Raw genomic sequence first — 15147 nt, 5'->3', positions numbered from 1 at the left:
CAACTAGCTCAGCAACACGCCTTGTTGAGCTTTTTACTACTTCCACAAAGTAAAATTATGTGACATCACTGACGCAAATGCGCTTCCTACGCTTGACCACAACACGCGCGTGTGCAAATAAGTGTACACACACAGATAGGAGATTCTCCGTAACGTTTATGAGCACTCGCGCTACCGAGTCAGCGACTAAATGGATGTAAAGGATACAGCGCTAAAAATATATCAGGTTCGATTTGTACACTGAATTAGCATTGAAATAAAACTTCTTCCGCTAAAAGCATTCGTGCGGGAATGTTTGGGTGAATTTTGATGCTGGATACATTAGTGAAGTCGGCCGACCAGTGGCAAAAACATTTACGACAGAGAAGTACTTTGAATTCGGCCAATGAAGTTAATGGTATATGTTATAAAATGTCAACATTTTGATAGCGTTGAACAACTGGTCAACGAAGTGGCCATATAATGTGAGTCAGTCACTCTTCTGAAGGCCACCTTTTCCGGTAGAAAACTGACTGTGCTAGTGATAACTATTACTCATTGTCCTAGCAGAAACTAAGAGAATGCCAGCTATTCAGTCGGCGATACTCCGCGAACCGAATCGTACGTGCGGCATTAACACGATACGATAAATGCACTGTCTTATTTGTGCTAGTACGCCGATCCATGTAGCGGCTTTCTGCAGCTTAGGCGACAGATGCAAGCGCCTGATGCACTATTTCATTACAATTGTGTCCTGTGTTTAGGGAAAAAAAGCGCATAAACAAAACTACGCAGAAGCGCGCACGCGTGATGTTCCGGCAATGAAACGTGTACGTAGCACCCTCGATGTTTGATTGATACATAGAATAAATTAATGTAATTTCATAATGCTTACCTCGATGGGATCTTAATTATCAGGTGGAGCGCAAACGGGTGGCAAAAAAGGGTCGACTATTCCCGACAAAAGACAGTCCCTGAGCTCTGCACTTTCTTAAGGACGGCAAAATAGGCCCAATATTAGCCGCTGAAAAGGAACGTCTCCTGAATATCGGCAAAAGTGACCCAATATTAGCCGGTGAAAGCCAACGGCTCAGCCGACATCGGCTGAATACCGGTAAAACTGGCCCTATGTTTGCCGATGAAAGACATTGGCTCAGCCGATCTCGGCTGGACGGCGGCAAAGCCGGACCAATTTTGCCGGTGAAAATCCAATAATCGATGAAGGGTGGCGAAACCGACCCAATATTGCCGGCCATATTCATCGGCTCAGCCAATATTGGCTCAATGCCGGCAACAATGTTCCGAGATTGGGCCTTGCATAGCCGCCGTAAAACAAATATTGGCCCTGCGTTGTGTGCTGCCTGGGGTGCTGCGGCTTGTGCTCTCCCCAGTTTGATCGCGTGTCACTGCGATCTTCCCTACGTGTCTGTGTGCTGTCTCGCCTGCTTCCCACGCCATGCCATGCGCTACCTGCCCCTGCGTGCCAGCCCAGGACTCTGTTGCGTGCTAGCGCATTCCTTCCCGTCAGGACTTTCTCTCGGCCTGGCCCAGGCCCGTTTGTGCCGTCTCGGTTGTGCTGTATTCTAGCCCCTTCTCTCCTGTACAAAACATGAATAAACGAACTCTGTTCTTATCAGCTTAATATCTGATACGGGTCCTACTAGGGCCGAAGATATGAAACTTATTTTTCGAATGGGACGGAGTGCTTGAAGGTTGCTTCACCTCCGCCGTGGGTTGGCGCGGTATTGCACTATCTCCAGGATCGGCCCACTCACCCCCTCGGGGGTGAGAAAATTACAGTCTAAAATGAAGTAAAAGTGTGACTGAAGTAATCGTGAAATGCATCCTTTGTCTAGAAAAGTTTCTGTAGGCTGGTGTTCACCTGCTCGCCCGCCCCGTCTGACGCGGTTTTTGCGTGCACTCGCTCGCGCACGCGGTGAATGTTTCGCCCTTCGTGCACTCGTGGCGCTTGCTCCAGCTCGTTGTTGGTGTGAATGCTATTTTTTGACGGTGCTGTTAGTGTTTTTTTTCAATAGGAAGGGGGTTGAGACGAGACGACACCCATTTTGGCACTCTCGGGTTTTGAATATCTTGCGCACAATGCGAGAAATGAAGGTTTCGATTTTTATTTTGCATCTTTGTGCGTCCGTGTGGTCAGCGCTAACATTTCAAGCAACACGCATGCAGCTGCACACGCAAGCATACCCTTTTCGCCGCCTTGCGCTTGATGAAACCAAATGAAACGCTGGATGAAAAAATATATGAAGCCCTTTGAGTTGTGTTGTCATCACCGGCGCAATGACCGAGAGCACAAATTGTTCAGGTATCGAAACGTGCCGTCGGTGCCAGCAACTAATTGTCCCTGCCGCTGGTAGAATATGTGGCCCAAGTCGGCGGACACGAGAAACGCACACGAATACGCACACCCGGCGCTGCATTTCAAACGAATTCTCGCTCGTCGGGGCACCACTGCACCGGGTGGGAGGTGCGACTTTCGTTGTTTCTTAATTTTGCAGGGAATAGTATATAAGTAAGACGCGGTAAGAGAGTTTGCATCAAATTTTGGTGCTTGGCTGGCGACGAGCATTACAAGTAAACATGATGTTCGTGAAAAATGTGCACAGCATATCCACGGGTGAATGATGAAGAGCATGTGCGAAGCTCCTAAAGCAATCATGGTTACACTGTGAAATACTTAGTGGTTTCGCCCAGCAGTAATCAAAGCGATAGCCTAGTACATCATCAAAGACGTGCCAAACACTGTATATATGTATACAAGAAATTTTAGTAATCGTAAGTGGTAGCTAGACGTGGCTTCCGTTCCCCCTTCATTATAAAGGCTTTATGGCCGGTGAAGTGATGGATCGATGATGGATAGTAGTGCGATGTTTGCAAAGACGAAGTAGTGGGCAGTTTGCAAAGGATCGGTGATGGGTCGTAGTATACTGCCGGTTACGCCTTACGCCGGACGCGTGACAAGGTTAGACTAAGAAGAGGTTCGCCCCTAAAAAGAAGTGCTGGCTCGTGTTCTGTGTTGCGTGTGGACTCACGCGGCGACCGGCGTCGTGTGTGACGTCAGCGCGCGAGGGAGAGTACGTCCACATGCGTTTTTTTTGAAGTTTTGCCAAAACAAGTTGATGATTATAGAAGTCTTTTATACAGGCAAGCAATTTTTGTGGCGATTGGAGAAACAGCAATGCACTGGAGCACGCCAAACCGTGCTCATTGAACACGCCCAATTTGCCATGCTCGGCGGGTGAATTGCTTTGCTGTTATTTGCCTGGTGGTTTGCCGGATCTGTTAATATGGTCTGAAATGTTCCACTCCAATTAAGACCATTAATTCGTTATCGCATCTTGGTCTTATGGCTAAGATCAAAGAGAGCCGAGCAAGCCGTTTCATCGACCCGTTCTCGAGTCGTGCCTGGGGCCCCGTAGTTTGGCGCGGACTTCCGGGTCCCAACCAGCCCAAAAGAAGACTCTCCTTTGCGCTGCAGGCTCCCGCGCGCGGCACAGAGGCCCCCGGTCTCGGGCCTTCCAGCCCGACGCCCACCTTCCCACCGGCCAGGAGGAGTGATGACCCTGGGCGCTACCTGCAGCCCCGGAGGTTCCCGTCGCTACCGCTGCCGCCGCTACTGACTCCGCGGTTCCTGCTCCGGCTGAGCCACGAGTCACTCCCCCCGTCTCTGCGGCTCTACCGCCAACGAGCACGCGGTGACGCCCACCAGTGTGGCTGCCCACTGTGATTACCCGGTGAGGGAAAATTCTTTTCTGTTTAACGCGCCCGAATTAGATGTATCAGTAGACAACCTCATAGATGCAACAGAAGTAACAGCTGGCGATGAGAGCGGGTTGGGTCCCCAGCACATGTGGGGATGCAAGTTCCTTGTTTGTACGCGAAACGGGAGTCAGGCCACGAGGCTCACGGCAGCTGAGTGCTTCCGTGTAAAAAAGAGAAGGTGGCGGTGGAAGCCGTGGGGCCACCAATTACGTACGTGAACGTATGTCGCTTCCCCGCCTATATTCCGGACGACGTCTTCACCGATGCCCTCGCCCATTACGGCAAGGTCAAGTCCGTAACCTTCGCCACCGTGTCAAGCGGCCAGAACAAGCTTAATGGAGTACTGGTCGTCAAAGTCGAAATGAGCAGGCCGGTGCTCAATTTCGCGACAATCGCGGGGCACCGGGTAATGTTCGAATACCGCGGCATGCGCCGCGTGTGCGCGCGGTGCGGAGATATCGGCCACACGGCCGCCGCCTGTACGGCCCCGTACTGCAAGCGGTGCGGCGTTTTTGGCCATGCCACCGAGGGATGCGCGGAAGAATGCAAGAGGTGCGGCGGCCGACACGGCACGCGAGAGTGCTTTCGCCGGAAGTCTTACGTCGCGGCGGCACGTGGCTTCCCGACCGTGAATGAACTAACCCCGAACGGTAGCCAGACAAGCGGACCCGCTTCACCCAGGGCACCAGCGTCGACCTCGGACCTCCAGGTTCTGAAGCCCAAGACACTGCACCCAACGTCCAAGAAGGTGCCCAACTACTGGGATAACGGAATGACCATGGAGAGCGACGAAATGAGTGCCGCGACAACGCCGTCCGCACCCCAAGGAGGGGTAATAGAAAGCGCAGTAGACACGGCCAGCGCAACCACCGACAATGAACTAACGGCGGGTAGCGGGACGGCACTCAGCTCCACTGAGTCGACAACAGACTCGTCGTCTATACCACTGTGATGTACGCGCAGAAGATCCGCAATGCTCCTGTGGGATGTGATAGAAGAGAAAGCAGACGACGACGACTACGACGCCGGTGCTCGCGCAAGAATGCGCCAACTCTCTTAGCTGGGGGGTTGAAGAAGAAGAAAGAGAGGTGGGAGACGGTACTCTGCGTTCGATACAGTCGGGTGACCGGACCCGAGTGTCGAGGCTCCGGGACGCGGTCCACTAGTTGGAGCCAAGGTCTTCACGTGGTCGCTGACGTCCTCCGACGCTTCGCTGCGGCAAGACACCACGTTTCTCGGCATTCTTCTCACCCCATCGTCGACCTCTGCAAGAGTTCCCGCGCCGGTCGTCTCCTCTCGTCGCCCGAAGCATTGGACTCTCCGATGGGTGAGCCCGTGTCAGCTGGCTTAAGATCATAAGGACGCTCGCTGTTTAGAAACTGTTACTGTTCTTTCTCTGTTTGATGTGTTTTCGTTTGTGTGTGTGCCTTTCGTTCATGTGTTTATAAAGTGTTGGTGAAAACCTGCAAGCAGCCTCGTCGGTTTGTTAGGAACGTCCACGTTCTTAACTTGAAGATTTTAGGAACCTCACCGTTCCCATTACAATGGCGTCCGCGACAGGACGAGGCTGATTGTAGTGTTCAGCTACTCTAACGAAACATGGATCTGAAGTACTTCGTAAGCGCCAGCGAGAAGTAAGGCTTAACCGGGGACGCGCTTCGAAAGTGGGTGGAGGAGGAGCAAGCGCGTGCTCGAGAGGAGCGTGCCGCGGAGCGTGATGCGAGGCGCGAGCAGGCCGAGCGCGAGGAGCGCGCATTAGTTTTGGCTCGCGAGAAGGCAGCGTTGGACGAGAAAATTTTGTTGCTTCGCTTGCGTCTCACAGAAGCTGAAGCGGGTGCGGGTGGACGCGTAGAACCGGTCGCCGTCCCTGATCGTGTCGTGCCCCTGCAAATATGCCCCCGTAGCTTTATGCCTCCTTTTGATGAGAATCGGGACGACCTCGATGCGTACTTTAGGCGCTTCGAAGTGGTGGCAGCAGGGCAGGATTGGCCTAAAGATAAGTGGGCAACCGCATTGAGCATGCTTCTGGTGGGCGAGGCCCTCAAAGTGTTTGGACGGCTATCGCCCGCGGACTCTTTGGACTACGATAAGGCAAAAAAGGCTTTGTTGCAACGATTTCGTTTTACGGCAGATGGTTACCGTGAGAAGTTCCGTTCATGCAAGCCCGATGACCTCGAAACAGGCAGCCAGTTTGCGGTTCGGCTTCAGGGATACTTCGATCGATGGATCGAAATGTCTGAAATAGACAAAACTTTTGATGCTATGAGGGAGCTTCTGGTAGCGGAGCAGTTCCTGAAGAACTGTGATGACAGGCTGGCGGTGTTTATAAGAGAGATAAACTGCAGAACCTTAGCGGAGATGTCGGAAGCATGCGACCATTTCATGGAAGCTCAGCGACAACGCAATTTGGGTCAATGTGGAGAGACGCCTGGAGACCCGATTATAGCCGACGAAAGCAGGTATTGCAGAGTTCCGCAAAAAGCACTGCCAACAAAATGTTTCCTTTGCGACCGGGTAGGACATGACGCTTCCACGTGTCTCTGGAAGGTCGGATCACCGTTCTGCCACGCTTGTCAGAAGACGGGACATGTTGCTGCTAATTGTAAGCGGAGCAGGCTCGTCAGTAACGTGACGTGTGTGTTGGACGATGAAGCAGGAGGTGCGTCAACACAAAGGGAATGCGTGGGACAGGCGCGAGCCAATACACAGGAGTCTCGGAACACTGGCGAGTCATTACTTCTGGGTGTGTTAGCGAAAGACAAAAGTCCTGAACGTCGAGACGACGCAAAGAACAGTTATATGCCGACAAGGAAAGGCTACGTCTTCGGACGTAAGGTGACAGTGCTGCGGGACACTGGTAGCAACACAGTCATTGTCCAGCGAAGTTTAGTGCCCGATAGCGCGCTAACGGGAAAGACCGGAACTGTTGTCTTGGCGGACGGGACATCGCTCGATCTCCCAGAGGCAAGGGTCTATTTGTCATCACCGTATTATACAGACAAATTACTAGTGAGGCGTATGGAACGACCAATGTGGCAAGTAATTGTCGGGAATATCGTGGGTGCCCGAGAAGCCAATGACCCGAACCCAAAATGGCAGTAGGGGGCCAAAGAGTCAGACAACGACCCTTACTCCGTCAACTCGAACAGGAATCATAATTCCCGTGCAGTGGCTTCGTCTACGGAGTTGACTACCATCAAAGAAGGTCTACAGGGCCAACATCAAAAGTCTGGGCCTTTGTACAATAAGCTTGTTTCCCCTAATAGGCACCGGCGTACGAGATGCAGAAGCTCCTCAAAGAAGAGCGGCATGAGTTACGCACTCCCAGATGAAGCTTGTGAACATGGAGTTCCATGCTTCAGAGCCGGGCTATACAAAATCCCAGAAAAAAGAGAAAACTTTTCACCAGCTAAGCAAAAGACCATCACTTTTTGTGGTCACTCCCGCTGGTGTTGCTGTAAATGCTGCAAAGACGCCGAAAGGCAAGATCAATCTACACAGTGTGATCTTTTATTGCCAGCGTTTCGGCAAGGGCTACTTCTAACAAAGGAAGACAGGAGCGAACAGTTGTTTTTGTCCAAGTGTTCGGAGAAAAAGAAGGACATGCCGTTTGCGTGGCAGGCTGGCGCCGACAGAAACTGTATTCTGACGTATGTAGGCATAACCAAGGTGACTGTCCGAGCAGTGACAAACAAAGAAACCACTAAGACAAGATGGACACACGAGATAGAATTCTTGTTTTAAGGGATCGGCAATTCTCCACCTACGAAGCCAGTATTAAGCGCGCCAGAAATTTAGATATTCGTACTGCGGTCCGATATGAACAAGGGCGCAGCATTCCCGCTAGAAAATCGCCTTTACTATGGACTACACAGCATATCCCAGCAAGCTACTTCTCCTGTAACCAGGACAGTTTCGTACAGTGTAGAGAGAAAGGTTAGCTTTGGTGCGAGCATTGCAAATGTTTTCTTGTGCGGAGTCTGCCAACGCACGAGTGGTCGAATGGACTGCGCTCCCAAATCCATTCGTGCAGAGGCATGAACGCGCGTCTGTGATCTGGTTTGCACCAAAGTAAGCGAAAGAAGTCCTTCGTTTTGCGTACGGCGTGACGACTTTAAGCGCCGCGTTGAACTGAACGACCGCCGTCTTTGTATTCTGGCCGGGAACAGAACGCTGTGTTGTTTTTCCTTGCGTGTCGATACATCGACTTAGTTGTAGATGTGCATATGCATGAGGCGATGTGTTGAGCGTTATATTCCTAGAATACTTAAAAATGTGAATAGGATTGTTTAGCCTGGAATGAAGCGTGTGTTATAGTTGCGCGCGCATGTATCGCCTTTTGTTCGCGTTCCCTCATGAACAAAAGACTTGAATGGGGGCCTGTGTGATGTGCGCGCAGAAGATCCGCAATGCTCCTGTGGGATGTGATAGAAGAGAAAGCAGACGACGACGACTACGACGCCGGTGCTCGCGCAAGAATGCGCCAACTCTCTTAGCTGGGGGGTTGAAGAAGAAAGAGAGGTGGGAGACGGTACTCTGCGTTCGATACAGTCGGGTGACCGGACCCGAGTGTCGAGGCTCTGGGACGCGGTCCACAAGTTGGAGCCAAGGTCTTCACGTGGCCGCTGACGTCCTCTGACGCTTCGCTGCGGCAAGACACCACGTTTCTCGGCATTCTTCTCACCCCATCGTCGACCTCTGCAAGAGTTCCCGCGCCGGTCGTCTCCTCTCGTCGCCCGAAGCATTGGACTCTCCGATGGGTGAGCCCGTGTCAGCTGGCTTAAGATCATAAGGACGCTCGCTGCTTAGAAACTGATTGTAGTTAATTCTTTCTCTGTTTGATGTGTTTTCGTTTGTGTGTGTGCCTTTCGTTCATGTGTTTATAAAGTGTTGGTGAAAACCTGCAAGCAGCCTCGTCGGTTTGTTAGGAACGTCCACGTTCTTAACTTGAAGATTTTAAGAACCTCACCGTTCCCATTACAACCACACTCTGGCAGTGAGGAACATGAAGCTCCCAAGAACGTAGAGCGTCCCGGCGATGACGCACTCGCGTCACCACACGCGAAGATCGAGAGCAATCCATCGCTACCTCACGGGATTAGCCCTGCAACCAACATTGACGAAACACCCATCGTTAGCAGCGGCCGCAATAACCTGCCCCCAATCACCCGTACGTTCTCACGACGACAGAAACCGAGTGAAGCCCCCACACCAGTAAACAAAAGGACGGAGAACGCGCCTCCCATCGAGAGCGCGTCGCAGCCCAGCCTCGAGAAAAGGCATCGCTCACGCTCGCGTAGGCGAAAGGGAGAAAAACGCGGAAGCGAGACGCCGGAGCGCGCTGGGAGCGTGGAAACTAATATACGTCGTCCAAAAACATCAGACGGTAGCCGCGATAGTGACGCGGCGCGTGGGGCCGAGACCAAAAAGCCGCGGAAAGGCTCATTAGGGGACGGCAGTCTCGCTTGAAGTAGGGTCCGAACGCCTAAACAAAGCTTCGCAGTCGCGTCTCAACCGCACCTGACCCTTACCTCCTCCCCCCCACCGGTCCCGTCCTACGTCATGACCTCCCCCCCCCCTCCCAAGAAACAAAACCCGGTCATTGCTACTCTTGCTATCCACAACGGGCACACGTGGCACGGACCCCCCCCCGCCCCCCCTCTTACCGCAAACAACGCATGGAGTGATAAGAGCTCGACAGCAAGCCTGGTCCACTTACGCATCAACCGAGCCACGCTGATTCTTCTTCGCTCGCTCCCGAGGGGCCATCATGTCACAGCCACCCCCACCCCCTTCTGTTTGTGGTTTCCTTTCCTTCCCCCTTTTTATGACCCGAAGCAATGTCAATGACATACATTAAAGGGACTGTCTACCGTCCTTCATCGCTTTTCTGTTTTTTACCGCAATAGAAAGAGTACCATCTGAAGTGTCCAACCTTGCAACGGTTTATCTGGAAAGTGAGTAGAAATTTTTAAAGCAGAATTTTTCGACCTGCGTTCGGTCTTTTTCCATTGGCGTGAAACATGCCCACAACACTGGTTGGTGGACGTGATGACGATTGTAGTGCCGGTAAAAATTAAAACCGAAAGCACATTTCTGTAGGATCACTCTATTTTCGCTGGACACTATTGTAAGGAATGTAACAGTCGTTTTCAGCGCGCTAGCGGTTAAACGAAGCCTTATTATACGATTACAGAACACTTATTTTGCTGTAATCGCAGTCTATGCGTTTATTTTTTTAGCACTGCTGCCGCAATCTACGCCAAGTCGATTCATCAAAAAGAGACAATAAAAGCGAGCCTTCAGAAAGCAGCACATGTGAGACATCCTAACATCAATACAGCGGCACACTACGACCAGCGCGGAGAGCGGCATGGCATAGCGCATAAGTTGAAGCACAAGAAACCGATGACGGCGCCGCAAGCAGCCCCACCGGGCGCGTTTTTGGATGCGTAAGAAAAAAAGGCAAAAAATTACTCTCTGACGCTACCAAAGGTGCCTCAAGTGCGTAAAATACAATTTCAAGTTATACATGTTTGTTTTTAAGCAAAATGAGTCTGGCTGCGAGGATTTCTTGTCCTACCAGTGGACTGTACCACATCTCCGTTGAGAGATGTGGAACAGATCGAGTGCGCTCGATCTGTTTAAGTGTTCCTTCTTTGTGTTGTACTTTTCTAGTTTAGCGCAACTTTTCCTGCATAGTATGAACCAACTAGCCCCTCAAGACGTCCTGATCCGTTGGGTGAGTTGGGTGACGCTAGCGGTCATTCTTTCAGGATTTTCAACATCAAATTAAAAATATAATTCCTTGTTTATGGGGCGAAAGCATGCTCGTTGCCGCCGATGTGACAAACGATCTTCTAATTTTCACCACAATCAGAAATAAATCACAGCATATCCACGTGGTGAATGATGATGAGTGGGGCGAAGCGAACTCGCGCTGCAGCTCGGATATGGCATTGGCGCTAGCGTGGTCCTTCTTGATGGAAGATATGCGACTAGATTGTTTGAGAACCACAATCTGTTGCATACACAGCAACTATGGCCGAAACTGTTATCAAGGAAGTCCCGCTGGAAGCGCGCGTCGGCGCCTTCGGGCAGAGCCCGCCTCATGCGTTTTGCAGCCACTTCACGTGCTCGCACAGCGTCGGGCTCTGCCTGCCGGTACGCGCGCTTTCTCGCCGCTTCACGGTCCTTCACATTTTGAAGATCCGATTCGCGCCGCAGCCGTGCAGCCTCGGCCTCGCGGGCTCGAACGGCGGGGTCTTCTCGCCGCAGCCCTGCAGCTTGTCGAGCAGCTTCGGCCTCGCAGGCTCGAACGGCGGGGTCTTCCCGCCGCAGCCGTGCAGCTTGTCGAGCAGCTTCAGCTTCACCGGCTCGAGCGGCGGAATCGGCTTCTCGGCGTCGACGTGCAGCTTCGGCCTCGCGGGCTCTCACCTCAGGATTCCGTCTGCGAGCGCGCGCTGCCGCCGCCTTCCGTGCCCTCCGTTCCGCAGCCTTGTCTTCCATCTGGCGACTCCGAGCTAAAGAGAAAGCGTGCCAAGAGGGAGCCTCATGGCGCGTTACTTCTGAAATGTTGTCATCGGGTGTCGTTGAAAACACGAGACGTAGTAAAGAACAAAGAACGCCACACAGGCGAACACGCAGGAGAGTGTCACTCGTGAACGTCGTCTTCTTCTTTACTGCATACGAGAACGCGCGCAGTAAAGAAGAAAGAATGCCACACAGGCGACGATGCACGAGAGTCTCACTCGTCAACGTCTTCTTCTTCTACTGCATATCAGAACGCGCGCTTCTCACGAGCTAGAGGTGGCTACTACAACGCTACAAACCAACGGAGGATGGACAGACCCGCGGCATAAGGAGCCTTGCCCCTCAAATTTTTCTGAGCGATAGACAGTCCCTTTAAGCTGGCCACCTGGAATGTCCGCGGGTTCCGCGACAAGTCTAAATAGCGAGACTTTCTATCTTTTAACCACGAGCAAGGAATCGACATTCTTTTTGTTCAGGAGACCAACTTCAGGTCCCCGCTTGATGTGGCCACGTTTCGGCGCGAATGTCAAGTAGACGCTTTTTTTCATTGACAAACACGAAAGCCTGCGGTGTGGGAGTTATCTTTATTTCGGATTTCGGGACGCTTTCGAGAGAAGTCGCACTGCACTTTTGGAGAAAACGGGCGCATGATCATGCTAGACATCTACACTGACGGGAAGAAGGTCCGCTTTGTAAATGCATACGCCCCCGCGACGTGATTGAACCCACACAACTTTTTCAAAGAAGTACACGAAATCCTGCTCGAACCGCTACCACACGTTTTGGTAGGCGACTTTAATTGCGTGATAGATTCACAGAGAGACGTGACGGGCCCTGGTCGGGGCGGGTCGACCTACCACGCCAAGGAGTTGGTAAAGACCCTCCGACACATAAAGCTCACAGATTTCTGGGTCCACCTGCACGACGACCAGTTCGTTCCGACACGTACTTCCAAGACCACGGCGAGCAGGATCGATCGTATCTACCTACCGGACTTCCGGCTCCCCTCCGTGTTGGCGTGTGACGCATTAGATCTCCCGGACCTCTTAGCGAGTAAGACAGGTCATGTTCCGCTGTCAACGACACTGAGAGGATCCCCTGGCCCGCGTTTCAGCGATGTAAGCTGGCGGCTAGACCCCGCCCTCTTGCAGGACGAAATTAGCACGCAGAACATCGAGGTCCTCTTACAGGAGTCGATGCGAGACGCGCCCCCCATAAAACCGCACGTGTGGGATACATCAAAAGGAGCCTTCAAGGAGCTGTTGCAGGAGGAGGGCAGAGCTAAGAAGCGTCGCCTTACTGCGCGGATGAGTTAGCTCCTGCGCAGGATACAAATAATCAAGGGGGCTCACTCACTCACCTCCTGCACAAGCGATTACCTGCACTCACCGAAACACAAGGCACGGAGGCCCGCAAGGACGCGAGGCCCACTAGGCGAAACAGCCGAACTAGACCTACGGGAAATAAGCGGCAATGGTTGCACAAAAATCACGGAGGGGAAACGTCCGGACGGATCAAGCACGAAAGGCCCAGCGGAGATTGCAACCATTTTTCGTAACCATTTGCCGGCGCTTTTTCAAGAAACGGCCCCTGGCGAACCCAGTAACGCGTCCCGGCAAATTAAAGAACTCTGTCAGAGACTCCGGCGCCTCGACGAAGAGGAGCTCTCGGACTTCTGCGGTGAAACGACGATAGACGAAATACGCCGCTCTATTGGGAGCATGCTTCCGAACTCCGCCTCAGGAACCGAGGGCCTCATAGCTGGATTTTATGCTACCTTTATAGAGACCTTGGGTGATCCGCTCTTAGCACTCGTGAACATGCTTCTTAAGGAGCACAAGAAGCCCGAATCCTTCGGCGTGGGTCCTATCGTGCTGCTCCTGAAAGAAGGCGCCCTGCCAAGCGAACCGACGTCATGGCGCCCGATCAACTTCCTAAACGCGGACTACAAGATCGTGGCGACCATCATCAATAACAGACTAAAGCTTTTCCTGCCCAACATCATCTCTCTGTACCAGTCCTGTGCTGTACCTGGGCGATGAATGTTCGCCAACCTCGCGGTTACCAGGCATGTGTTCGAGTATGCGGCAAAGAAAAGGCTTACCGGCGCCTTTCTGTCGCTTGACCAGGCTAAAGCATTTGACAGGGTGAGGCATGACTATCTGCTGGAGGTGATGAGAGAGTACGGCTTCCCGTCGACTTCATCGAGCAGGTGGGGCTCCTCTACAGGGACCTGACCAGCAGCGTCGTCATCAACGGCTCCGCAACGGCTAGGTTCAGATACACAAGAGGAATTGGGCAAGGTTACTCGCTGGGCCCCACCTTCTTCATTATATCCATCCAACCGCTGTTCTCGAGCTTGGCTGGTGACGCGCGAATCAGGGGTCTCCCAATGACTGGATCAGAGGAAATCAAGATACTGGCTTATGCCGATGACGTATCCCTTTTTGTAAGGTACGCACAGAGCCTCGAGCAATTCCGACGCAGCTTCAACTGCTATGCGTAAGCATCGGGCGCGGAAATCAACGAGAAAAAGAGCTCGGCTTTGCTTTTCAGTTCTTTTCCCAACGACTCGATCGGCCGCGTCGAGGTAGTCTCCACGGTAAAGGTGCTCGGCATCTGTGCGTTGCCTTGTGTCGCCTGGCTCTTCGTCTACCGCTCCCGCCTATCGTGGGGACTTGCTTCGACGCCTCGCCTTCTCGTCTGAACAAGAACAGCCTTTGACAGGATACAATGACAGGAGCTTAGTATCTGATACGGGTCCTATTTGGACCCAAGATATTAAACTTATTTTTGGAATGGGGCGGAGTGCTTGAAGCTTGCTTCACCTCCGCCACGGGTTGGCCCGGTATTGCACTTCTCCGGGATCGGCCCACTCACCCCCTCGGGGGTGAGAATATTGCAGTCTAAAATGAGTTGGAAGTCTCATTGTACTAGTCGTGAAATGTATGCCTTGTCTGGGGATGTTTCCGCACGCTGGTCTCCACCCGCTCGCCCGCCCCGGCTGACGCGGTTTTTGCGTGCGCTCGCTCGCTCGCGCGCGCGGTGAATGTTTCGCTTTTCATGCAGCTCGTTGTTGGTGCGAAAGCTATTTCGTTATTGTATTTTGCAATAGGGAGGGGGATGAGAAGGGAGGACAACACTTTTGCCACTCTCGGCTTTTGAAAAGATTTGAAGATGTTGTGCACAATGAAGAGAAATGAACGTTTCGATTTTCAATTTTTATTTCGCGTCTGTGTACTCCCGTGTGGTCAGCGCTCACATTTCAAGCAACACGCATACAGCTGCACACGCAAGGATACCCCTTTCTTTGCCTTACAGCTTGATGAAACCAAAGCAAACGACGGATGAACAAATATATGAAGCCCTGGAACATGTGTTGTCATCACCAGCGCAATGGCCGAGAGCATAAATTGATCAGGTATCGAAACGTGCGGTGGGTGCCAGCAACGAATCGCCTCTGACGGTGGTGAAATCTGTGGCAACACCAAGTCGGCGGACACAAGAAAAGCAGACGAACACGCGCACGCGGCGCTGCGCTTGATTCGAATTCTCGCTCGTCGGGGCACCACTGCACCGGGTGTGTGCTGCGTCTTTCGTTGTTTCTTATTTTTGGAGGGAACGGTGTATAAGTAAGACGTGGTCTTTCTCTTACCACGTCTTACTTATACACTGTTCCCTCCAGGCGATCGCTTATCCACTGATTTCCGCGACCTTTTCCTCGCTGCTTGTGCGGCCTCATGCCTCGCTCGGACGCGGGGGCGCCGTGCCGGCGGCTCGTACACGCCACCACAGCACTCCTACCCCTCTGAATCAGCAAAACTTCGATATCGCGGACATTTCCAGCTCGGAGGC

The 15147-nt window shown here is 52.4% G+C and overlaps 2 non-coding genes across 2 annotated transcripts; both read left to right on the top strand.

Annotated features, from left to right (window-relative positions):
- The first annotated feature begins 1565 nt into the window (after positions 1-1565).
- On the top strand, positions 1566-1755 carry LOC119375715 (U2 spliceosomal RNA). The gene has a single exon (XR_005180449.1). It is a non-coding gene; the product is annotated as a U2 spliceosomal RNA (small nuclear RNA).
- A 12228-nt stretch (positions 1756-13983) lies between these two features.
- Positions 13984-14173, top strand: LOC119375717 (U2 spliceosomal RNA). Its single transcript, XR_005180451.1, has one exon. It is a non-coding gene; the product is annotated as a U2 spliceosomal RNA (small nuclear RNA).
- Positions 14174-15147: the final 974 nt, after the last annotated feature.

Source organism: Rhipicephalus sanguineus, chromosome 11 (genome assembly GCF_013339695.2).
Source record: "Rhipicephalus sanguineus isolate Rsan-2018 chromosome 11, BIME_Rsan_1.4, whole genome shotgun sequence".
NCBI classification, from domain to species: Eukaryota; Metazoa; Arthropoda; class Arachnida; order Ixodida; family Ixodidae; genus Rhipicephalus; species Rhipicephalus sanguineus.
This window is presented reverse-complemented; position numbering and strand designations above follow the sequence as displayed.